Below are 25745 nucleotides of genomic sequence, written 5' to 3' on the forward strand. Positions count from 1 at the left end.
TTTCCGGTTAGTGGTTATATTGAATATTCATATATTAGTAGTAGCTTTAGATTATTTCCATAACTTCACTATTTGCTTACCTTTGTACAATGACCCACTGATTTTAGGATTACTTAGTTTCCATAATCTGATTATAAGTTTGTTTCCTTAGGTTTAATAATTTTGTTTCTATATATCCTGTGTAGATCTTTGATTGTGTGTTCACATTTATTATTGTTAGTGTTACCATTCAAAGGCATTACTAGTATTATAACCATTAGTGTATATATATTTATGTATATATATATATAAATGTAGGTAGAAGCATTATCAATGTTAGTGCTATCCAATAAAAGTATTATTATTACCCTTATTGTATATATTTACGTATGTAAAAAAAAAGGTATCTTTGTGATTATTTGGTAACATTATTATTATTAGTACCATTATTATTATTTTTACTATTTTTATTTATTATTATTATTATTATTGTTATTATTATTATGTTCATTATTATAATGATTATTATTATTTTATTTTATTTTATTATATTTTTTATTAAATATTTTTGATTTTTATTATCCCTATGATTTAATTGCAAGGGGTATTAGCCTTTGGGCATCACGTACCCTAAGCTCTGAGGGAATATATGTATATATTTATTTATTTTTCTATGTATTTATAAATTCATAAAAAGGAGTAATGTAAAGATTTATTAGATTAACTTAGGGATAATTTTAAATTAATTAGGTTCCGTTCTTAAGAATGGGCGCGTAGGGGGTGCTCGTACCTTCCCCTCGCGTAACCGAACTCCCGACCCCAACTCTGGTAATGTAGACCGATTCTACCCCTAACGGGGTAGTGATCATGTGTTCTAACTGCACTAAAGGTTAGTGGCGACTCCTACACCATATTTTTCCTGAAAATATTAAAATAATTTTTAATTTCGCTGCCCGGGGCACACGCGCTCCCGGGACGCTGCGACAAAATCAAAGAGAGAAAGGGTAGGGTTCTGCTGCCGAGAGAGAGAGAGAGAGAGAGAGAGAGAGAGAGAGAGAGAGAGAGAGAGAGAGAGAGAGAGAGAGAGAGAGAGAGAGATTTGATTTTACAAAACAAAATGAGCCACAGGTCCCCTTTTAATTCAGCACTATCAGACAAAACCGTCGACTAACCAAACCATTTGAACTATTTTACCCGTTTACTCGGCTATGATAACACATAATAGACGACGGTTTTTCTGAGCTCCGTGAAACTGTCGACGATTTGGTTTACACCAAACCAAAAGTCCTCTTTTCTTTATTTTCTCATTAATTTAATTTTTCGGGTCTCTACAAAGAGAATATAGTAAAAGATATTCAAAACATATTATGTTTTCCAATAAGTTGTTTTATCTATATTTTTGTCCTATAATTTTGTAAATTTATTATAGAAGAACAACACACATATTGACCAGAGAAGGTTTTATATTTAAAACTACAAGTGAAAACAATGGAGGAATTTTGAAACAAGGCTAGGCTTCTCCCATTATATCACCTAGTCTTAGGAGGCAAATAATACACACACACACACACACACACACACAATATTAGTAAAGTTATTTGTTACTTTGGATTCACATTGACTTCAAATATTTGTTAAACTTTTTTCGTACTAAGTAAATGCTAATGGGTTAATTACACATGTGAATTTAGTGAGCCCTTTTGTATTAAGTCAAAAATTTTTAAAGTTATTTTTTACTAAAGAAACTTTAGTTTATCTTTATAATTTTAATCCACCGACACAATCATACAAATACATGGACTTTGAAATTTTTGGTATGCCTAATCACATCTCATGTAGTTACGTAGAAATAATCTTTTTGACATATTAATTCAAGAATTTAACATTGTTTAGCAATAAAATAATGCAAAACAAGGGGACAAACATCTTTTATAATTTAGGGCTTATTCATTGTACGTTTTTTAGAATGTCTTAATACAGCATCAAGCTTATATTTTTTTCCCTACCATGTTGTTTATAACTTTGTACTACAGATTGTATATTGCAAGAAGAAGTGTCCGGACTTCATCCCCTTAGGTACAAGGATTTGCCATTCTATGATTCTATGAGTTGTGTAGCATGAGAAATACTAGAATATTATAGAATATGTTATACAGTTTTATAGAAGTTTGATTATATAGCCTACGGAGTTATGAAACATAGCTTATATAGTTTTATATACAGAGCTACGGCTATAACAGAATTATACAGAATTACAGTTTATATGATATGCAATATTTTACAAAATCATGCTTATACAGTATTTTACAGAATTATGATTATGTAGTATATTTCAGAACAAGATTGTATAGTATTTTACAGAGTTGATTATACAGTGTTTTATTACTATGATATATAGAATATAGAACCATGATTATACAGAATTTTATAGAATCATGATATACAAAATAAAGAACCATGACATACAAAAATACAGATTATACAGAATATAAAGCCATGACATACAAAATACAGAATTATAGTTACAACATTACAGAATATACAGAAATATAGTTATTACAGCGTCATGGCTATACAGTTGATATAGAACATGGTTATTACAAAAATACAAAATCATGGTAAAAGAGTTAGATTTATATAGAAATATTATTATATAGTATCAGACCCCGATGAAATACAACAGTTTACAAAGAACGGTACCGTTGCGTTACAGTATAGACAGTGCAACCATATGTCTCAAATAGAGTATGGTACAGCCAATTGTGCCCTCAAGTAGAGTTGTGAGCTCCTTGGCATCTGGACCAGGTGGAGTGGGCCTTTCATGCTATAGGCATCTAGATATGCATATAGTTAGGCTAGCACTGGAGGGCCAACCAGTGTTTAGCCCCTCCTACAGACAGCATAACCCAGTCATGAGGGGGTAAGTCATGACATATAGCCATCCAGGGGGAAGTTTACAGTTATATGGTTATGTATAGTACACACAGAAAGCAAAGATTACGTATTATATGTAGTGACCCGAAGAATAAAACTATTTTAATAATAAAGAGAGAGGAAAATAGAAACAGAAACAGAAGCAGGCCGTAGACTTCTATTTTAATTGGACTACTCTGAATTTTGTCGACGAATACAGGGATTCGTCGATGAAGTGACGTGTCTCATCGACGAATCTGACCCTATAAATAGGTAAAAATCCAAATTTTATCACATTTCAACGCTCTTCCCTCTCTCTCTCTCTCTCTCTCTCTCTCTCTCTCTCTCTCTATGTCTCTCTCTCACTTCTCTCTTCATTTTCGGGCCTATTTCTCGCCTGATCGAAGATCTGAAGCTACCACGACGTTCCTGGCGGAGTTCTCTTCAAGTTTGCTAGGACGGATTGTCGATGCGATCAAGTTGGAATTCATCCCAAATTCAGGGTAAGACCTTTTAGCCCATTTTTGGCCTTCTGACAGTTGTAGGAAATGACGTAGGCCAAGAAATACTAATATTTTGTTCTAGAAAATGTTGTTTTCAGGGTGTTATGTAGGAGGCCCTACAGGTGTTAGGCTAATAAACCATAGGGGCTTTCCAATAGTCAGGTAAGGGAAATATGCTATGCTAGGTATTTTTAAAATATTATACAGTTTATTAAATTATGAAAATTATGTATTAAAGTATGGTGTCGCTTGTGAATATGAATATAGTACGGAGATATGTTTTACGATATTTCACTATCCTGATTTTACGGTATTTCAGTACTATGATTTTATGAATCTCAGTACCATGATTATATGAATATCAGTATTATGATTATGTAGTTTTAGTGTTGCGATTATACAGCTCTCAGTATTACGACGTATGAATTATAGTACAGTTTATGCAGCATCATGGTTATTACGTTTATTTCAGAATCATGGTAATTAGATAGTGGTATATAGAGATATATTATATAGTATCAAACCCTGTTGGACTATGTAGTTACAGAGCACGGTACTGTTGCTACAGATATTACGTTATGTTACGAGTGCAACCACCTATTTAAATAATACGTGGTAGTAGGTCGATCACCTAGACCCTTGATGTGGATAGGCTCCCTATCAGAACGATGGAGTATAGTCATTTATTCTTGGTTGGCTAGCCAGGGTAAATCCCGCCTACGGGCCGCACAACCCTATCGTGAGGGGTTAAATCATGACACACAATTATCCATGAGGAAAATTCTCAGTTACTATTACATATATACAAGTTTATAGAATTAGGGGACATACCTATGTACACTAGAATTATTTTAAATAGTAATCTACAATACTGATAAGCAACATGGAAAGGGTGGGGTATTTTATTACTTGTACTGTATTTTCATTTTCAGTTATACATGATTATATGAAAACAGATTTTCATAATATTGTAACTCATTTGCCACACACTAGTAATAGCATATTTCGTCTTATTGAGCATTGGCTCATCCCAGTGTCGAATCATTTTTTAGGTGATCCAGGTAGGCGAGTGGACCAAGCTCACAGATAGAGGGGCTTCAGTAGTGCCCTGTCAGCGAAGTGAGTATTATGGAAGTATTTTTGTATAGGCCTAGCTAGTTGAGGGTGTTTTTGGGGATATTGTTATGTTTGTATATTTTGGGAAACATTTTAGAACTCTGATATTGTATAAAATGATTTATGGTTATGTTTATATGATTTATGCTTCTTGCTGCTTAGGCTAATGATTGGGTTTACCCCCCAGTATGGTATCAGAATATGTGGAATATCATAGTATAAAAAAAAAAAAAAAACCAGCTAATTAAGCAGGACGTTATAATTTCGTATCAGAGCCTAGGTTGCTAGGCTTTGTAGACTTTAGAGTGCAGAAGAAGCAATACCAGAGTATAGGAAAAGGATTTAAGGTTTGTTCGGTTGTCTGGATACAGGATTTCCGTGGTGGTTTCTGTGTTTTTCCTAGGGTGACGATTTCAGGAAAACCGTAGTAAACTATTGTTAGGTCGTGTGTCTAGGTGACAAAACTAGATATTGGTTAAGGCCAAGGAAGGTAGTTAATTTTGGCGTTGGTACAGGATAGGTCCATATAGGAGATAAAGTGCTTAAGTGTGTTTCTTGTTTTCAAGATGGATCGAGGAAGCAGTGGAATGAATGCTAGGGAGGATAGGCCAGGACCTTCCAGCATTGGTGGAGGAGATACTGATGTTGTACTATGTAGCGTCACTCAGCAGGTGATGGCTGAGATGGCCAGGAGCTCTGGGGAGCGTGGCTGTTCGATTGAGCAGTTTACACGGATGAAGTCCCCATCCTTTGCTGGAGGAGATGACCCGATTATTGCTGAGAATTGGGTCCAGTATATCGAGGAGACATTGGCGGTGCTTCCATGTACAAATGAGCAGAAGGTAGCATTTGCCACATTCAAGTTGACAGGAGAGGCGAAGCGCTAGTGGAGAGCAACACATCTGATAGAGGAGTAGAGGATGGTTCTAGTTCTAGTGACGTGGGATCGATTCAAGGATCTGTTCTTCGAGCGGTATTTATTTGATATCATTCAAAGTGTGAAGGCAGTAGAGTTTCTGCATTTGGTAGAGGGGTAGATGACTGTATCCCAGTAGGCAGCTTGGTTTGTTGAGTTGTCGCCTTTTGCTCCACATCTAGCACTTGATGAAGAGAAAAAGGCAAGGAAGTTTGAAGAGGGACTGAGGCAGAATTTGTTTGAGCAGGTGGTTGGTTTCAGGGCTCAGACATTCACAGAGGTTGTAGACAGAACTGTGATTATTGAGAGTGGCATTCAGAGGGGTCTAGCAGCTCAAAGTCAGAGGAAAAGGCCTGCACCTCAGGATTTCTAGGCTGGCTCCAGTAGGGGTCCATGGAGAGGAGGTCGCGATAGGGGTGTCCAGAGGCAGATGGCAGGACCTCGTGGGAACCAGTGTGTACCGACATACCTGGTTTGTCAGACATACGGGAGACATCATTTGGGAGAGTGTCAGGTAGGTAAAGGTGTATATTATTGTTGTGGGAGACCCGATCACATGATTCGTGAGTGCCCAGGTCAGCAAGACCAGGTCCTAGCTCCCAGGCCCCATCAGGGAGGACATTAGGCAACTCGGGGAGGATACCACGTGCCTCGTGGTGGCCAATAGAGGAATGTGGCCCCAGCGTGAGTATATGCTTTGACGCCAGGTGATGTAGAGGCTGCTATGGATGTGGTAACAGGTACATTTATTGTTCTATCATACCCAGTTACTGTTCTTTTTTACTTGGGTGCTACTCATTCTTTTATTTCTGCATCCTATGTTAAATTATCTGAGAGTGAGATCCAGTTATTAGATATAGCCCTGCCGGTAGCTACACCATCAGGATTAGTGATTAGATGTCAGAGGGTACTTAGGGGCTATCCGATAGAAATTTCGGGGAAAGTACTACCAGCAGATCTTATTGTGTTTGATATGTGCGGATTCGATATAATACTGGGTATGGACTAGTTGACTATCAACCATGCCAGTATTGATTGCTTCCAGAAAGAAGTAATTTTCAGACTTTCTGGAGAGCAGGAATTCAGATTCGTTGGTTCACGGGTACGTGCTCCAACGCAATTAGTGTCAGCCGTGCAGGCAAGTAGATTACTCCTAGATGGAGGTCAGGGGTTTATAGCGTTCATGAAAGAAGCATCTGAAAATGAATTGAAGATTGACAACACTCTAGTAGTACGAGAATTTCTAGATGTTTTTCCAGAGGAGCTACCAGGGTTGCCATATGTGTGTGAGGTAGATTTTCCTATAGATTTACCTCCAGGGACTGCGCCGATCTCTAAGGTCCCATATCGTATGGCTCCAACTGAATTGGGAGAATTGAAAAATCAGTTGCAGGATTTTTTGAACAAGGGGTTCATACGACCCAGTGTATCACCATGGGGAGCTCTAGTGTTGTTCATAAAGAAGAAAGACAGGTTCATGAGGATGTACATTGATTACAGGGAGATAAACAAGGTTACTATTAAGAATAAATATCCTCTACCCCGTATAGACAATTTGTTTGATCAACTCCGGGGTACACGGGTATATTCCAAGATTGACCTCAGATCCGGGTATCATTAAGTGAGAGTAAAAGCGGAGGATGTCGCGAAGACAGCCTTCAGGACTAGGTACGGGAACTATGAATTTCTTGTAATGCCATTTGGTCTGACGAATGCCCCGGCCGTGTTCATGGACTTGATGAACAGAGTTTTTCACTAGTATCTAGATCAGTTTATAGTAGTTTTCATTGATGATATACTGGTGTACTCGAGGAGTTTTGAGGAGCATGAGGTGCATTTGAGGCAGGTGCTGCAGACACTCAGAGAGGAGAATCTTTATGCTAAGTTTAGCAAGTGTGAGTTCTGGCTAGAGAAGGTGGCATTTTTAGATCATGTGATCTCAGGGGACGGTATTTCAGTGGATCCTAGCAAGTTTGATGCGGTGGTAAATTGATCTAGGCCGAGAAATGTGCAGGAAGTCAGGAGCTTCGTAGGGCTAGCAGGTTATTACCGTCGTTTCGTTGAGGGATTTTTAGTTTTGTCAGGTCCTCTCTCATGGTTGATTAGGAAAAATTCCAAATTTGTGTGGGATGAAGAATGCGAGCAGAGCTTCTAGGAATTAAAGCAGCGGCTCGTCACTGCACCAGTTCTGATGATTCCATCAGGAGGTGATGGTTATGTTATTTACAATGACGCGTCTTCGAAAGGACTTGGCTGTGTGCTGATGCAGCATGGTAGGGTGATAGCATATGCGTCCAGGCAGTTGAAAGAATATGAGAAGAATTACCCTACTCACGATCTGGAATTGGCTGCGGTTGTACATACACTAAAGATCTAGAGGCATTACCTTTATGGTGAGAGGTGTGAGATATTTTCTGATCATAAGAGCCTAAAACACTTCTTTACACAGAAAGAGTTGAATATGCGGTAGAGGAGGTAGTTGGAACTTATCAAGGATTACGACTGCACCATCAGTTACCACCTAGGTAAAGCAAATGTGGTAGCTGATGCACTGAGCCATAAATCAAGAGACATAGCACAACTAGCAGCGGTAGTTCAGCATCCGATTCAAATGGACCTAGAAAGACTCAGTGTAGAATTAGTGTAGGATGATCCTCAGGCGCTTATTTCTAGTTTAGTTGTACAACCCACCCTATATGAAAAGATTGAATTTGCTCAAAGAAATGATCCAGAGTTAGTGGAGGTGTTTGCCAGAGTACAGGATGGTTAGGGAGAGAAGTTCAGCATTTCTGATAATGGGGCTCTGAGATTTCGCACCAGATTGTGTGTGCCAGCAGATGATAGCAACAGGAGGACGATCCTAGAGGAGGCACACAGGTCTCTATACACTGTTCATCCTGACAGTACGAAAATGTATAGGGATCTGCGAGATTATTTCTGGTGGAGTGGCATTAAGAAGGAGATAGAAGAGTTTGTGCAGCAGGGTCTGATGTTCTAGTAGGTTAAGGCTGAGCACTAGAGACCGACTGGTTAGTTGCAGCCATTATTCATTCCCGAATGGAAGTGGGACCATGTATCCATGGATTTTGTTACTAGGCTACCGCCAACATCGTATGGTCAAAATGCTATTTGGGTGGTGGTTGATAGATTGACAAAGACAGCGCATTTTCTGCCTATTAAGATTAGCTACCCTATGAATAGGTTAGCAGAGATTTACATACAGGAGATTGTTCGATCCCATGGAGTGCCGGTATCCATAGTCTCGGACCGTGATCCACGTTTTACATCGCGATTCTACAGGAGTTTGCAGGAGGCACTAGGGACTCAGCTAGCATTCAACATAACTTTTCACCCTCAGACCGATGGTCAGACTAAAAGAACCATCCAGGTATTGGAAGATATGCTTCGTGCTTGCGTGCTAGACTTTGGAGGTAGTTGGATTTAGTTTTTGCCGCTAGTTGAATTTGCTTATAATAATAGTTACCAGACTAGCATCGGCATGGCACCCTCTGAGGCATTATATGGTAGGAGATGCCGATCTCCTCTTTTCTGGGATGAAGTAGGTGAAAGGCGAGTGTTGGGTCCAGTGATAATTCAGCAAGCGAGTGATAAAGTCCGACTTATTCGTGATAGGATCAATGCAGCACAGAGTTGGCAGAAAAGCTACACGGATACTTGCCGCCGAGAACTAGAATTTGAAGTGGGTGATTATGTATTTATGAAAATAACTCCACTAAAGGGGATTTTGAGATTTGGGAAGAAGGGTAAGTTGGGCCCTAGGTTTATTGGCCCTTTTGAGATACTTGAGAAGATTGGGTCAGTAGCCTATCGACTAGCTTTTTCGCCATCTTTATTTCGAGTTCATGATGTTTTTCATGTTTCTATGTTAAGGAAATATCTCTCAGATCCTTTCCATATCATCAGCCATGCAGAACTGGAAGTTAGTGAGGCTTTAGCATATGAAGAAGCTCCAGTACAGATCCTAGATAGGAAAGAACAAGAATTGTGCAACAAGAAGATACCACTAGTAAAAGTTCTATGGAGAAATCATGTGATTCAAGAAGCCTCATGGGAGCTTGAAGATGAAATCAGACGGAAATATCCCCATTTATTTGATGAAGTATAGTACTGATGTATATGCTTCAATGGTAATTTTATTTCGTTGAGTCAAGTGTAATTGTAATGTAAAGTATAGGTTAGGTAGTATTTTGGTTTTGGGGAAAATTTTCTTTTATGGTTGTAATCTCCCAGAACTACCCATGCAACCACGGTATTCCTCCGCCATAAGTGAGGGCAAGTAATAAAATAAGTAGACCCTTTTCTTTTATTGGATGATGAAGAGTATAGATAGAGATGTAGATAGTAAATTACGAGGACAAAATTTTATAAAGAGGGGAGAATGTAGTGACTTGAAGAATAATACTATTTTAATAATAAAGAGGGAGGAAAATAGAAACAGAAATAGAAGGAGGCCGTAGACTTCTATTTTATTTGGGCTACTCTGAATTTCGTCAACGAATACAGGGATTTGTCGACTAAGTGACGTGTCTCGTCGACGAATCTGATCCTATAAATAGCTAAAAATCCGATGTTTATCACATTTCAACTCTCCTCTCTCTCTCTCTCTCTCTCTCTCTCTCTCTCTCTCTCTCTCTCTCTCTCTCTCTCTCTCTCTCTCTCTCTCTCTCTCTCTCTCTCTCTCTACGTCTCTCTCTCACTTCTCTCTTCGTTTTCGGGCCCATTCCTCGCCGGATCAAAGATTTGAAGCCACCACGACGTTCCTGGCGAAGTTCTCTTTAAGTTTGCTAGGATGGATCGTCGATGGGATCAAGTTGGAATTCATCCCAAATTTAGGGTAAGGCCTTTTAGCCCATTTTTGGCCTTCTGACAGTTATAAGAAATGACGTAGGCCAAGAAATACTAGTATTTTGTTCTAGAAAATGTTGTTTTCAGGGTGTTATGTAGGAGGCCCTGTAGGTGTTAGGTTAATAAACCATAGGGGCTTTCCAGTAGTCAGGTAAGGGAAATATGCTATGCTAGGTATTTTTAAAATATTATACAGTTTATTAAATTATGTATTAAAGTATGGTGTGGCTTGTGAAAATGAATATAGTACGGAGATATGTTTTACGATATTTCACTATCCTGATTTTACGATATTTCAGTACCATTATTTTATGAATCTCAATACCATGATTAAATGAATATCAATATTATGATTATGCAATTTCAGTGTTACAATTATACAGCTCTCAGTATTACGACGTATGAATTATAGTACAGTTTATGCAGCATCATGGTTATTACGTTTATTTCAGAATCATGGTAATCAGATAGTGGTATATAGAGATATATTATATAGTATCAGACCATGTTGGACTATGTAGTTACAGAGCACGATATTGTTGCTACAGATATTACATTATGTTACGAGTGCAACCACCTATTTAGATAATATGTGGTAGTAGGTTGATCACCTAGGCCCTTGACGTGGACAGGCTTCCCATCGGATATGGGTTAAGGTGGGCAGATCAGACCAATGGAATATAGTCATTTATTCCTGGTTGATCAGCCAGGGCAAATCCCACCTACGGGCCGCACAACCCTGTCATGAGGGGTTAAATCATGACACACAGTTATCCACAGGGAAAATTCTCAGTTACTATTACATATATACATGTTTATAGAATCAAGGGACATACCTATGTACACTAGAATTATTTTAAATAGTAATCTACAATCTTGATATGTTAAGCAACATGGAAAGGGTGGGGTATTTTATTACTTGTACTCTACTTTCATTTTCAGTTATACATGATTATATGAAAACAGATTTTCATAATATTGTAGCTCATTTGCCACACACTAGTAATAGCATATTTCGTCTCACTGAGCGTTGGCTCATCCCAGTGTCGAATCATTTTTCAGGTGATCCAGGTAGGCGAGCGGACCAAGCTCGCAGATAGAGGGGCTTCAGTAGTGCCCTGTCAGCGAAGTGAGTATTGTGGAAGTATTTTTGTATAGGCCTAGCTAGTTGAGGGTGTTTTTGGGGATATTGTTATGTTTGTATATTTTGGGAAACATTTTAAAACTCTGCTATTGTATAAAATGATTTATGGTTATGTTTATATGATTTATGCTTCTTGCTGCTTAGGTTAATGGTTGGGTTTACCCCCCAATATGGTATTAGAATATGTGAAATATCATAGTATAAAATAAAAGACCAATTAATTAAGCAGGACGTTACATTATAGATAGAAGTACTTTTGAATAGATAACTTAGAAATTTTCATATTCTATATGACATAAGCATGTGCTATTATATAGACGTTTTCTTGATGTATATTGTATACAATATTAATTAAATGGTATGTTGCCAACTAACTCATATGCCATACATTGGTAGTAACATGTTTCCCCTTACTGAGAGGTGTCTCACCCCAAAAATTATTAAACATTTCAAGTAATCTAGAGAGGTGAGCAGGGCCGGTTCAAAGGTAGAGTTGGTGTAGAGTTGGCATAGTTTTTGGGGTGAGTTTTGGGCTAGTTTGTGGAACCCACAGTATTTTGGGATTTTTGGGAAAAAGTTATGTATATATATGTGTATGTGTACAACTAGATATATAGTACTCTGGTATTGTATTTTGGAATATATAGGCTATGTGTGTTCTTCTGTTGCTTAGGTGTTATATGAAATGCATAGGATACCATGGTCTCACTTCGGGTCGTGATGATGTTAGCTATACTCATGTAAGGTATCAGAAGTCATATATTAATATAGAAAAGAAAAAAAATGGATGGAAATTTCAGGTTATTACATTGCCACACTCTGTACCAGATGTGTGGTTGCACTATTCACAAATACTGGCAACGGTACCATGCTCTGTATACTATGGCCCATCAGGGTTCTCATTTCCACATTTTTGTATTCATATTTCATTATGTCTGTATATCTCATCATATCAGTATTATTCTCATCATTTCTGTATCATTTCCATCATATCTGTATTCATTTCATCTCATATCTGTATGTATCTCAATTCAACATTTTCTGTATAAAACATCTCTGTGCATATCACGTATATCATCATTTTAGTAAAACATATATGTATCTCACATTTTATCATATCTCCGTAAAAGCATACATGTATATCATATTTCATCGTTTCTCTGAAAAACATATCTACATATCATATATATTATCATTTCTCAGTAAAACCTATCCGTGTTTCTTATATCTTCATATTTGTATAAAACACGTCAATTTATCTCATATTATCATATTCATACAAAAACATATTTGTATATATATCCCATAACATCATTTATATATATATATATATATATATATATATATATATATATATGTATGTATATATCTTATTTCATCACATTCCTAGTATAAAATAGTTATTTCAAATTCCTCATGCCACATAACTTTTTTGTTTGAAAATCATAATATAATAATCACAGGGAAAATATCCATATTCTCAATTTCACATACTTTAATCAACTAGTTAATTTACCAAAAATATTTGTTAAAATTTATTCCCATTACTTGCTTACTAAGAGAATTCCTGCGAAGATCCTAAACCCACGCTTGCGGCGTTTTGGAGCTTAAAACCCTGAAATCATATTTCCTCAGTTCTGTTAACTCAACCCTAGAATTATAATAATATTCACATTTCCTAGGCCCATACACTCCATTTAATTAATTAAATTCCAAACATTTAATATATTCATCATCCTTACCTCAACTTTGGAGTGGTGCGTACTATGCCTAAAACGAAAATCTGCCTCGATTAACTCGCTAAGGGTTGCTCCTAGGATCCCATGTGACGTTTGATTGAATCGGGCTGAAATCGAAGAGAAATCAAAGAGAGAAAGGGAAGGGTTCTGCTGCCAAGACACAGAGAGAGAGAGAGAGAGAGAGAGAGAGAGAGAGAGAGAGAGAGAGAGAGAGAGAGAGAGAGAGAGAGAGAGAGAGAGAGAGAGATATTTGATTTTACAAAACAAAATGAGCTGAAGGTCCCTTTTGTCCTATAATTTTGTTAATTTATTATAGAAGAACAACACACATATTGACCAGAGAAGTTTTAGATTTAAAACTGCAAGTGAAAACAATGGAGGAATTTTGAAACAAGGCTAGGCTTCTCCCATTATGTGACCTAGTCTTAGGAGGCAAATAATACACACACACACACACACACAATATTAGTAAAGTTATTTGTTACTTTGGATTCACATTGGCTTCAAATATTTGTTAAACTTTTTTCATACTAAGTAAATGCTAATGGGTTAATCACACATGTGAATTTAGTGAGCCCTTTTGTATTAAGTCAAAAAATTTTAAAGTTATTTTTCACTAAAGAAACTTTAGTTTATCTTTATAATTTTAATCCACCGACACAATCATACATATACATGGACTCTGAAATTTTTGGTATGCCTAATGACATCTCATGTAGTTACATAGAAATAATATTGTTGACATATTAATTCAAGAATTTAACATCATTTACCAATAAAATAATGCAAAACAAGGGGACAAATATCTTTTACAAATTAGGGCTTATTCATTGTACGTTTTTGAAAATGTCTTAATATAGCATCAAGCTTATATTTTTTTCCCACCATGTTGTTTGTAACTTTGTACTGCAGATTGTATATTGCAAGAAGATGTGTCCAAACTTCATCTCCTTAGGTACAAGGATTTGCCATTTTATGATTCTATGAAGTTTGAAGGCTTCCTCAAACTAGTAGCTACTCTTGGCAATCCGAAGACTTTTTCTGCCATCATCTACAACACAATAGATTTCATTGAACAACCATTATTGATACAACGCTAACAACAGTTTCAAGTTCCATTCTTTACAATAGGGACTTTTCACAAAAAATAGCTCCAACTTCCTCTTGTAGCTTACTAAAACAAGATGAAAAGTGCATTAAATGGCTAAACAAGTAAGAGGATAACTCTATTATCTATGTAAGCTTTAGTAGCATAAGTTTCATAGAGGAGAAAGAACTAACCTAGATGGCTCAGGGTTTAGTAGATAGTAGGCAACCTTTCTTATGGGCGGTTTGCCCCGATTTGGTTCTTGGATTGAACAAGATTGAGCCCTTACTATAAAATTTTAAAGAGAAGGTGAGAGTAAAAGGTTGCATTGTTAACTGGGCACCTCAAAAAGAGGTTTTGGCACATCATGCTATAGGAAAATTTTGGAGCCATTGCGGTTGGAATTCGACTATGGAGAGTATTTGTGAAGGGATTCCAAAGATATAACGACCGCTTGGTGGCGACCAAATAGTGAATGCAAGGTACATGAGCCATGTGTGGAGGGTGGGGTTTAACATAGAAATAAAGAATGAATTGGATGGAGGCGAGTTTGGAAGGACAATAAGAAGGCTAATTATAGAGGAAGAAGGGAAGGAAATGAGGCCGAGGGCAATAGAATTGAAGAAAAAGGTTGAGCTTAATGTAAAGGAAGTAGGTTCTTCTTACACGTCCTTGGATGAATTGGTTAAGCACATATTATCTTTGTGATGTTTTGGACTTGAGAAGAATGCCACACTTATTTCATTTTATCTTATTTTGAGGGGCGAGAGGGAGAGGGAGAGGGAGAGGGAGAGGGAGGGGGGGGGGGAGGGAGGGAGGAGTAAAATTTGTTCACAGCCCTTTGTTTTTTGAAAATGACATTGTACGCTTATATGTCTAAAGTACAAATATCTTTAATTCATAATGAGATAATTTCTTTACCATTAGTCAGTTATTAATTTCTTAATTCATTCTAATAAACTATCTATTTTTATATTTGATAAATTGTAATTTTACACATGAAATATTATATTTTACAATTTAGTTTATACATGGGTAGGGATGGATATGGTTCGATTAACCAAACCATTACCCCTCCATTAACCAAATCAAAGTTTCAGTTTGTTAGAAAATGTGAACCAAAATTTGGCTAATTAGTTTTCAGACCAATATCTAATGGTTAATCAAACTGAACTGTTAAAACTTGATATTATGATATACATTGTTGGCTCACAACCTAACAGCTTAACCTTTTAGGTAAAGTGGTAATCTAACATAAATCATTAAATATAATTTAAAATTATAGAGTTACTAAAAATAATATTTATTTTTTCTTTCATAATAAGCAACATGTAAATTTTAAATATTTAAAATAAAATTACGCATGAACGTTAGATTGATACAATTTTTTAATTTAAATTATTAAAATTTTATATGATATTATATATAATACGTATTTTTATATGTATATATATAATATATCTAATTGGTTTGGTTCAGTTAATTGTAGATATGGAATGGGTTGAACTGAAACCGAACTGATAACTGAAAAAAATTAAGAATTCCGAATTGAAAGTAAACCAAAAAAAATGGTTAGCTGATTTTTCGGTTCAGTTTTGCAATTTGGTTCAATTTCGATTTTTCTTACCAATCTTTGTACACAGGCACTTATGCTTGGTAAAAGCATGTATGTATCTATATATATTCGCAAGATTTAGTGTATGAGTGTGCATATGATAGAGTTCAACAGTGTCCCTATTGGGCAAGAGTATGTTCAACCAAAGTGACTAATATAAACATTAAATTTTTAAATTATTAAAATAATTAAATTCACATCTCTTCCTATACAAATATTATAATTATATGCAAACAGACTAAACTTGAGCATGTATAACCTTGTAAAAAAAAAAACAGGTCAAGACCTAAATGGGTGACCCATTACTCACCCATTTAAAATGAGTTTGACTCAAAGGAGTGACCCGTTTATAAATGCGTCAACTAGGTTGAACAGATTCAAGTCAGGTGCTCGTCGGGTCATAGTTTAGCTTTTTATACAAAAAATATTAAATTCCTTGTATATGTATAAATTATGTTATTTGATGCAAAAAAAAAAAAAAGCTAGAATAGATATATTATATATTATTTTTTGTAGAAATTTAATGGGTACCTATTTATAACTTGTTCATTAATTGGGTAAGTGGATTTTTTATTTACTCACCTATTTATAAACAGATCACCCTAAAAGCAACTCAATTAAGTCCTGCTCGATTATGACTTGGCCCAAACTCAACCCATTGTCCCGTTTTGCCACCCTTATTTAAAATGGTAGCCTAACATTCCAGTCAATCATCGAGTAAACTTTTAAGTCTCACCCACATCTATTAACCATTTTATTTTTATTCCTTTTGCCAAACATATGTAGAGTTTGAGTTTTGTTAAGTAAAATAATGAATTGGACTACTATTTTCTCGGATATAAATGTCGATTATATATTTTTATACATGTATTTAACATTAATTTAAAATTGATCTAAATTTTCTAATTCTTAGACGTATTTAGACAAAACTTAATACGACACGGTGTTTATAAATTTTAATTTTGAAATTCGTAATCTCACACGCTACTTAATTTGATGAATTTTCTTTACATAACTTATTCATATACCTAGCTAACCGAAATGCTAAAAAGCACTTCATCAATTATAAGAAACCACCATTAATCTTACATAATGTTATTAAAAGAAAAACTTGATACATGCTGCAGATTAAATTTACTTTCAATAGTTTATATGCTATTATTTTACTCTATTAGATGTAGGTTACCTTTTCATAACATTTGAATGTATTCCTCTTAATACACTTGAGCTCGATTTGAAAATATTAAATCCTAAAAAAGCTTAATATTAATTTTAAAATTATTAAATTTGAAACATAAGTCAATATTAAATGTATAAATAAATATATATAATGTATATATAATTATATATTATATGACTTAATATAAAAATAAAAAATTTTGAAAACATTTGATTATGCTCGATTAATCAAAATACTTGACTAGTCCACTCAAATTTTAATAGAATCTAGAAGAATAGAGTTAATTTCCTGACGCCTATATATATATATATATGATACACCCAAAATAATCTAGCCAATGAGAGCAGGTCAACACCTGTCTTGCGCCTTTTATACTCTAACGAGTAATCAGCTCCAACCCAATAAAGAGGAGGAGTGATCCACGCCAACGGCTTAAATAGCCGAGTGATGGGTGCAAGCACTTTATGACAGGGGAGCAATTCACGCCCCCACGCAATAAAGACGAAGCAACCCAAGGTCAACTCAAGCCCCTATAAGAAGGGACGAAGAGGCCAAGGTAAGTCATTTAACTCATTCTACTGTTGCATTCAACCTCTCTAAAAGCATTTCTCTTAGTTAGGCATCGGAGTGATCCCCTAGAATTTACCCCGGGTCCTCCAAGCCTTTCTTCTCTTTCCCTTTCAGGTCAGCGGAAGTTGAAGGAGCAACTCTACTAATTTTACCCCCAACAGTTGGCACCGTCTGTAGGAACTTGCTTTTGAGAGGTGATCATATCTTGCTCTCGACTTTCGACATCCAGGCAATGTCGACCTCACACAGTTCTACTTTCATCCCTGCCGCGAGAAAAGAATCGTCCTAGTCCATCCACTCCACACCCGCACAACTATCGGGTATCAGCAGGAAGGAATTCCTCGCTTTCCAAAAGGAAATGAAGGATATGCTCAACCAACTCTTACAACAAAAGAGTCAGGAAGGGCACATCCTCCACCAACGGCAAGAGAGCCCCAGTACAAACAAAAAAGCTGACAAACCAAAGGAGAACAAGGAAAAAATCTACCTCAACAAGAAGGTAGAGGACGCAAACAGCGTAGATGTCAACCAACAAAGATCCACGGAGCTCGAAGAAAGGATCAAGAAAATAGATCACATAGAAAAGATGATGAAATAGGGCAGAACCAAACCCTTCTATGGGGAAGCGTCCAAAAGGTCCTCAGAGCCGTCATTCAATAAAGAGATCATGGAAGCCCCATTGTCAAGTAGATTCAAGATGCCCACCTTCGAAAGGTACCAAGGTCTGTCTGACCCAATTGATCATCTAGACACCTTTAGGATGGTGATGCAGTTGCAAGGTGTTTTAGATGCTATCATGTGCCGAGATTTTGCAACAACCCTTAAGGGTACTGCCAGAGACTGGTACCGAACTCTGCGACCTGAATCGATCAGTTCCTTCTCAGAGATGGAACAACTGTTCACCGATGGAACAATTGTTCACCGTCCACTTCCTTAGTAGTCGGAGAATTTCTAAAACATCAGGCCATCTCATAAGTATGGTGCAAGGAGAGCAGGAAACTCTAAAGAAAATAATGCACCACTTCAACACGGCAACCCTAGAAATCCGCAACCTAGACATGGGGGTGGCTTTAGCAGCCTTAACAACGGCTCTTCAACTCGGAAGTTTCTTACACTCTCTAGCGAAAAAGCCACCGATGGATATGGGGAAGCTGATGGCTCGAGCACAGAAATACATCAACTTGGAGGAGATGATGGACATAAGAGGAAGTCGCATATAAAGGAAAAGGAAAAGTAGTAGCAGGGAGATGGGAGAATCCTATAGATCTGTGAAAAGACACAAGACTAGTGCACTGCATGCAAGCCCAACGATAAAAGGGCAACCCAGTAAGTTCTCCACCTACACACCCCTGAATGTACCGCGCTCTGAATTACTAATGCAAATAAGAAAAAAGGACTAGGTCTCGTGGCCCGAACCCATGTGAACACCTCTTCACAAGAGAAACATGTCCAAGTCTTGCACATTCCATAGGGATCATGGCCATGACACAGAGGAATGCATCCAGTTGAAGGAAGAAATCAAAGCCCTAATAAGAAGGGGATACCTGTCAAAGTTTATAAAGAAAGAAGATCCACAAAGGGAACCACTCAAGCAGAGGAGGCCCAGCGTACAAGAGAAGGAAGAGCAGGTCGTAGGGAAAATTACGTTGATCTTCGGAGGAACCGCTAGCGGAGGAGATAGTGGGGGAGCTCACAAAAAGATATGTTAAACAGGTGCTCTCGATGGAGAAGGGGGAAACAAGTAGCGGACGAAATAAAAGTTCTTGAGCGTTTCTTGCAACGCAGTAATAAAAGTTCTGATTGCAGAAATTGTACTACATCAATAGAGTTTAAGAATATATATATTGCAAGTGAAGTTCCAGCCGACTAGCTTGCCTTGCTCTCCTCTCCAGCTTCCACTTCCTCCCCATCTTCTTCCTCGCCCAGATCTTCCCCGAATTTGGGACTCTCGTTGCCATATCCATGTGAGCTCACATCGTCCAGGGGAAGGTCAGGGTGCTTGGTTTTGACCTGTTCCCGAAACCTCTTGAACCCCACCCTGTAAACTTTGGAGGTGTCCATAACGAATTGTGTGGAGTCCTTATACTCCTTTACTACGGCTCGGGAGGCATTAGCAGTAGTGGCAGCCTCTTTAGTAGGTACCTCCTCCCTATGAATACGCTCAATCTCAACCTGTAGGGCGCACTCACGGATCTCGGCATCACAAAGTTCATTTTGAGCAACGACGTACTTTTCCCTAGCTTCCAAGGTTTGTCGGTACATCTCGGAAACCTTCTCTTCTTGGGCTAAGGCCATCATTGCTAATTGAGGAGAAGTACAAAGGGCAGAATAGATAATAAAGTAATGTCTAGGAAGAAAAGCAATACGGCCAAAAAATATTAAGTAAAACAAGACTTAGTATGTGGTATGTCGAATCTGCGCCGAGAGAACGTCGGGTAGGGAACACTGATCCTGCACGAAATCTTCGACGTGAACAGCCCTGTGTAAAGCGGACGCAGAACGTGTCGGATCCTAAAAAATCGCTTTAGTATTAGCCATAGGCCTCGGAGGAGGCGCCGTAATGTTCTCCCCAGCAGGAGCTTCACTATCACCCGAAGTGGGCACGTCCCTTTGAGATGATTCTCCTTTAAGCACTCTTTTTTTCTTCCTACTCCTACTCGCTCTCTGCTTCTTGGCTTCCCCCAGAAGAGACTTGTATTTGTTAAAGTCCATATCTGCAAAAATAAGAAAGGGGATAAAAACACCAACAAAAGCAGAAGTATCCAAGTACATATCATAGAAATCAAAGGCAAGACAAGACTTGAGGAAACGGGGCTGATCCCTCACTACACGAGAACTCGCTCCTGGAGCAGCTCCTCGTGAGGGACAATCCCCTGTTGAATTAGGCCCGTAGATCTTTCAATATGGCCTACTCGGTAGGAGAGAGACTCAGAAAAATGTGGCGCACCCAAGCTACAAAAAGGAGAGAAAGGTCTGCCTTTATAGAGAAAGGCCTGCACGAATCCCCGAGAAGGTGAGAATCTTTAGAGAGCTCCGCTGCAAAAAAGGGGTTTGCATCTCGAGAGGAAGGACACAAAGGATCCCCATACGAACAAAAATCCTCAGAGGGGTGCTGAAATGGCACTAACACCAAGAATTCGCAGCTTCCCAAGGTACGACTGATATAAATGCAATCAATAGATTTTTGCAGGTAAAAAAGACGCCTCAAAAGAGACGACGATATCACCTTGGAAAAGACATCTAACATACTCCATAAATGAGAATGTCTCATTAAAGCAGAAGGCCAAAAACAGCCCAGCAGATGAGCACGACTCACCAAGCATCAAAGGCTCAAATGACGAGCACGACTCGTGAGGCCAAAAAAAAAAAGCCCAGTAGATGAGCACAACTCATTATGCATCCAAGGCCTAAATGATGAGCACGACTTGTGAGGCCAAAAAAGCCCAGCAGATGAGCACGACTCATTACGCATCAAAGGCCCAAATGACGAGCATGACTCGTGAGGCCAAAAAAGCCCAGTAGATGAGCACGACTCATTACGCATCAAAGGCCCAAATGATGAGCACGACTCGTCAAGCCAAAAAAGCTCAGTAAATGAGCACAACTCATTAGACAAAAAGGCCAAAATGACGAGTACGACTTGTAAGGCCCATATCAGTCCAACAAATGAGTACAACTCAATAGGCCTAAATGGCCATGAAGCTGCTCGGTAAGATCAGTTCGGCCAAATTCACTCCATGATCTGGCTCGGCAAGTCCGCTCCGTAAAACTGCTCCATGAAGCTACTCGATGAAATCAATTAAGAAAAATTCACTTTATTAGCCAACCCCGGCACGAGCTCCTCTCTAAGCTTGCTCAGTAAGCCCCGCACCGAGAAATTACTCCATGAAGCAGCTCGGCGAAATCAGTTTGGCAAAATTCGCTTCATGATTCAGCTCGGCAAATTCTGCCCCACTCTAAACAACTCATTAAAAAGTCCTCCAAGGAGCAGCTCAGAAAAATCGGCCAAAGTCCTATGCGAATAGCTCGGACAACTCAGACAATCAGCTCAGACAGATTGGAAAAATTCCTACGCGAACAGCTCGAACTATCAGCCTCATACAGATCGGAAAAAGTCCTACGTGAGCAGTTCGGAATATTCTGCCCCCCTCTAAACAGCTCATTAAAAAGTCCTCCAAGGAGCAGCTCAGAAAAATGCTCCATGGATCAGCTCGGACTAATAGATCGGACAGATTGGCCAAAGTCCTACGCGAATATCTTGGACATCTCGGACAACCAGCTCGGACAGCTCGGACTATCAGCTCGGACAGATCGGCAAAAGTACTACGCGAACAGCTCGAACAGCTCGAACTATCAACTTATACAGATCGGCAAAAGTCCTACGTGAATAACTCGATAAATTCTTCCCCTCTCCTAAACAGCTCAATAAAAAGTCCTCCAAGGAGCAGCTCGGACTATCAGTTTGGACAGATCGGCAAAAGTCCTACACAAGCGGCTCGGCAAATTCTTCCCCTCTCTGAACAGCTCAGTACAAAGTCTGCCAAGGAGCAGCTTGGATAGCTCGGAAAAAGTCCCCCACATAGAAGCTCAAAAAAAAAAAAGAAAAAAAAAAAAGAGCTTTACACCTTCTAGGGGGAAAAATATAGACAAAGCGAGTGTTCAAAATTCCGTCTAGAAATTTGAAACTGAGGGGGGGACAACTGATACGCCCAAAATAATCTAACCAATGAAAGCAAGTCAACACCTATCTCGCGCCTTCTTCGGGTCAGACACTCTGACGAGTAATTAATTTTAACCCAATAAAAAGGAGGAATGATCCACGCTAACGGCTTAAATAGCCGAGTGATGGGCGCAAGCACTTTATGACAAGGGAGCAATTCACGCCCCCACGCAATAAAGAAGAAGCAACCAAGGGTCAACTCGAGCCCCTATAAGAAGGGACGAAGAGGCCAAGGTAAGACATTCAACTCATTCTACTGTTACATTCAACTTCTCTAAAAACATTTCTCTTACTTAGGCATCGAAGTGATCCCTCGGAATTCACCCCGGGTCCTCCAAACCTTTCTTTTGTTCCCCTTTTAGGTCAGTGGAAGTCGAAGGAGCAGCCCTACTAATTTTACCCCGCAACAATATATATTAAAAAAAGGATGGTATTTCTATTTATTTATTAATATATTTTTATTTTGACACCGTGGGTAAAATACAAGCAATAAGAGATTAGAAAAAAATTGGTCTGCTCCTCCTCGTGCGATTAGTTAAAACAAAAAATACAACTACGTAGTCTACGCGCGGCTATTATAAACTGCTAATTTCTTTTCGATTGACCATATATATATATTTTTTGGATTACGTACCAGGTATCCACGCGTCCATTTTACGGTCCACGTGACTAATCCTGCGCCCCTTGAAGTTGACCCCACAACTCCAAAAGGAGGGTAAATTCAGGAGTCCAGGGGCGGAAACGAGTCCAAGAGGGTTTGAATACCTGACCTCGTGAAAGGCACTCTTGCAACCCGCACTACCACCTGAACCACACCCTGGGAGAGAGAGAGAGAGAGAGAGAGAGATGGAGATGGAGAAGCGGAGGAAGAGACAGAGAGGTGGCGGCCGGCGGCGAGTGGTGCTGGTGTCGTTCCCGCTGCAAGGACACGTAAACCCAATGCTGTAGCTGGGGAACATGCTTCACTCCAGGGGGTTCTCCATCTCCCTCCTCCACTCCCTCGAGCCCACCTTCCCGGCCGTTAACCATTACCACTTCCGTTTCCACCGCCTTTCCGACGGCTTCTCCCATCCCGATCTCCCCGCCGGCGACCCAGCCGCCCATACTGACTTTCTCAATACCATCTGCACCGTGCCGCTCCGGGACTACTTGTCGGCCCAGTTGTCGCAGCCGCCGCCGTCCGATGAGAATAACGGCGAGGTGATCGCCGCCATCATCTACGACGGACTCATGCACTTCGCCGAAGCCGTGGCTTATCAACTGGAGATCCCCAGCATCGTGCTACACACCTGCTCACTCGCCGCCTCACTATCTTACGCCGCCATCCCTCAATTCCATCGCCAAGGCCTTTTTCCGCCGCAGGGTATGTAATTTTCCTTCTTTTTTTTTTTTTTGTGGGTATTATAAGCCTTCCCCCAGGGTGATATCTCGGGAGATGCCATTTTTGAAGAGGTTAACACTTTGAATTTTTTTTATTTTTAGCTTTTAATATTATTCCTTGATTTGAACCTGAGCTTCAAATTGGGGTGCGATTTGAATCTAACCCAACTCTAATGAAATATAATACTTTAAATATAATAGATCAAATGACTTTATTGTAAAACCAAGTAAAATCCGTTAAATCTAATAAATCGCTCCAACTCAACTTTAATTAAAGATTTAAAATTCAAAACTTAACTTAGAATTGATTATCCTTAAAATGATTCTCTAGAATAAATTACTTATTGTGATAAAGTTCATTATATTGGAAACTTATTAAATTAATTTAGAGTTTTCAACTAAGGGTACCCCATCTCTTTTTTCAATATATTTTCCTTTTAGTCTCCCTATTTGGCTTAAGGATTTTGTTAATGGAAATGAAAGGAAATTAGGAAGGAAAACTCTTTTTTCATGATATTGTTTCTACATATCATATACCATTAAAAATATTTAAAAAAATTCTTTTTTAATATAATTAATAATTAAGAAAAAAAAGTTCATGATATGTATAATCAAAATTTTCTTCATTGATTCAGTTCATATTTCAATTTCCTTCCTTCTTTGTTGACAACAAACACAAAAATGTGAATTTCTAGCTGAAATAATCTAGTTGATATATTAATTCAAGAATTCAACATTGTTTAGCAATAAAATAATGCAAAAGAAGGGGACAAACATCTTCTATAATTTGGGACCTATTCATTGTATTTGAGAATATGTCATAATATGACATCTAACTTGTATTTTTTTTCCTACCATGTTGTTTATAACGTTAGACAACATATTGTATATTGCAAGAAGTGCCGAAACTTCATCCCCTTAGGTTCAAGGATTTGCCATTCCATGATTCTATGAAGTTTGAAGGCTTCCTCAAACTAGTAGCTACTATTTGCAATCCAAAGACTTCTTGTGCCATCATCTACAACACAATAGACTTCCTCGAACAACCATTATTGATACTACACCAACAACAGTATCAAGTTCCATTCTTTACAATAGGGCCTTTTCACAAAATGGCTCCAACTTCCTCTTCTAGCTTACTAAAAGAAGATGACAAGAGCATTATATGGCTAAACAAGCAAGTGGGTCACTCTGTTATCTATGTAAGCTTTGGGAGCATAATTTTCATAGAGGAGAAAGAACTAACCCAGATGGCTCAGGGTTTAGTAGACAACGAACAACCTTTCTTGTGGGTAGTTCGCCCCGATTTGGTTCTTGGATTGAACAATATTGAGCCCTTACTAGAAAATTTTAAAGATAAGTTGGGAGAAAGAGGTTGCATTGTGAAATGGGCACCTCAGAAAGAGGTTCTGGCACATCGAGCTATAGGAGGGTTTTGGAGCCACTGCGGTTGGAATTCGACTATGGAGAGTATTTGTGAAGGGATTCCAATGATATGTCGACCATTCGATGGCGACTAGAAAGTGAATGCAAGGTACTTGAGCCATGTGTGGAGGGTGGGCTTAAACATAGAAATAAAGAATGAATTGGATGGAGGAGAGATTGGAAGGATTATAAGAAGGCTAATTATAGAGAAGGAAGGGAAGGAAATGAGGCAGAGGGCAATAGAATTGAAGAAAAAGGTTGAGCTCTGTGTAAAGGAAGGGGGTTCTTCTTACACATCCTTGGATGAATTGATTAACCACAAATTATCTTTGTGATGTTACTGTACTTGAGAGGAATGCCACACGTTTTATTTTATTTTATTTTGAGGGGGCGGGGTGGGGGAAGGAGTAAAATTTGTTCACAACCCTCTAGTTTTTGAAAATGACATTGTACGCTTATTTGTCTAAAGTACAAATATCTTTAATTTGTAATGAGAGAATTTCTTTACCATTACTTGGTTATTAATATCTTAATTCATTCTAATAAATTGTCTATTTTTCTATTATTTATATTTGATAAATTTGTAATTTTA

The 25745-nt window shown here is 38.2% G+C and overlaps 1 pseudogene; it reads left to right on the top strand.

Annotated features, from left to right (window-relative positions):
• The first annotated feature begins 23200 nt into the window (after window positions 1-23200).
• Window positions 23201-25488, top strand: LOC131148034 (UDP-glucose iridoid glucosyltransferase-like; annotated as a pseudogene).
• The last annotated feature ends 257 nt before the right edge of the window (window positions 25489-25745 follow it).

Source organism: Malania oleifera, chromosome 2 (assembly GCF_029873635.1).
Source record: "Malania oleifera isolate guangnan ecotype guangnan chromosome 2, ASM2987363v1, whole genome shotgun sequence".
Lineage (NCBI taxonomy): Eukaryota > Viridiplantae > Streptophyta > Magnoliopsida > Santalales > Ximeniaceae > Malania > Malania oleifera.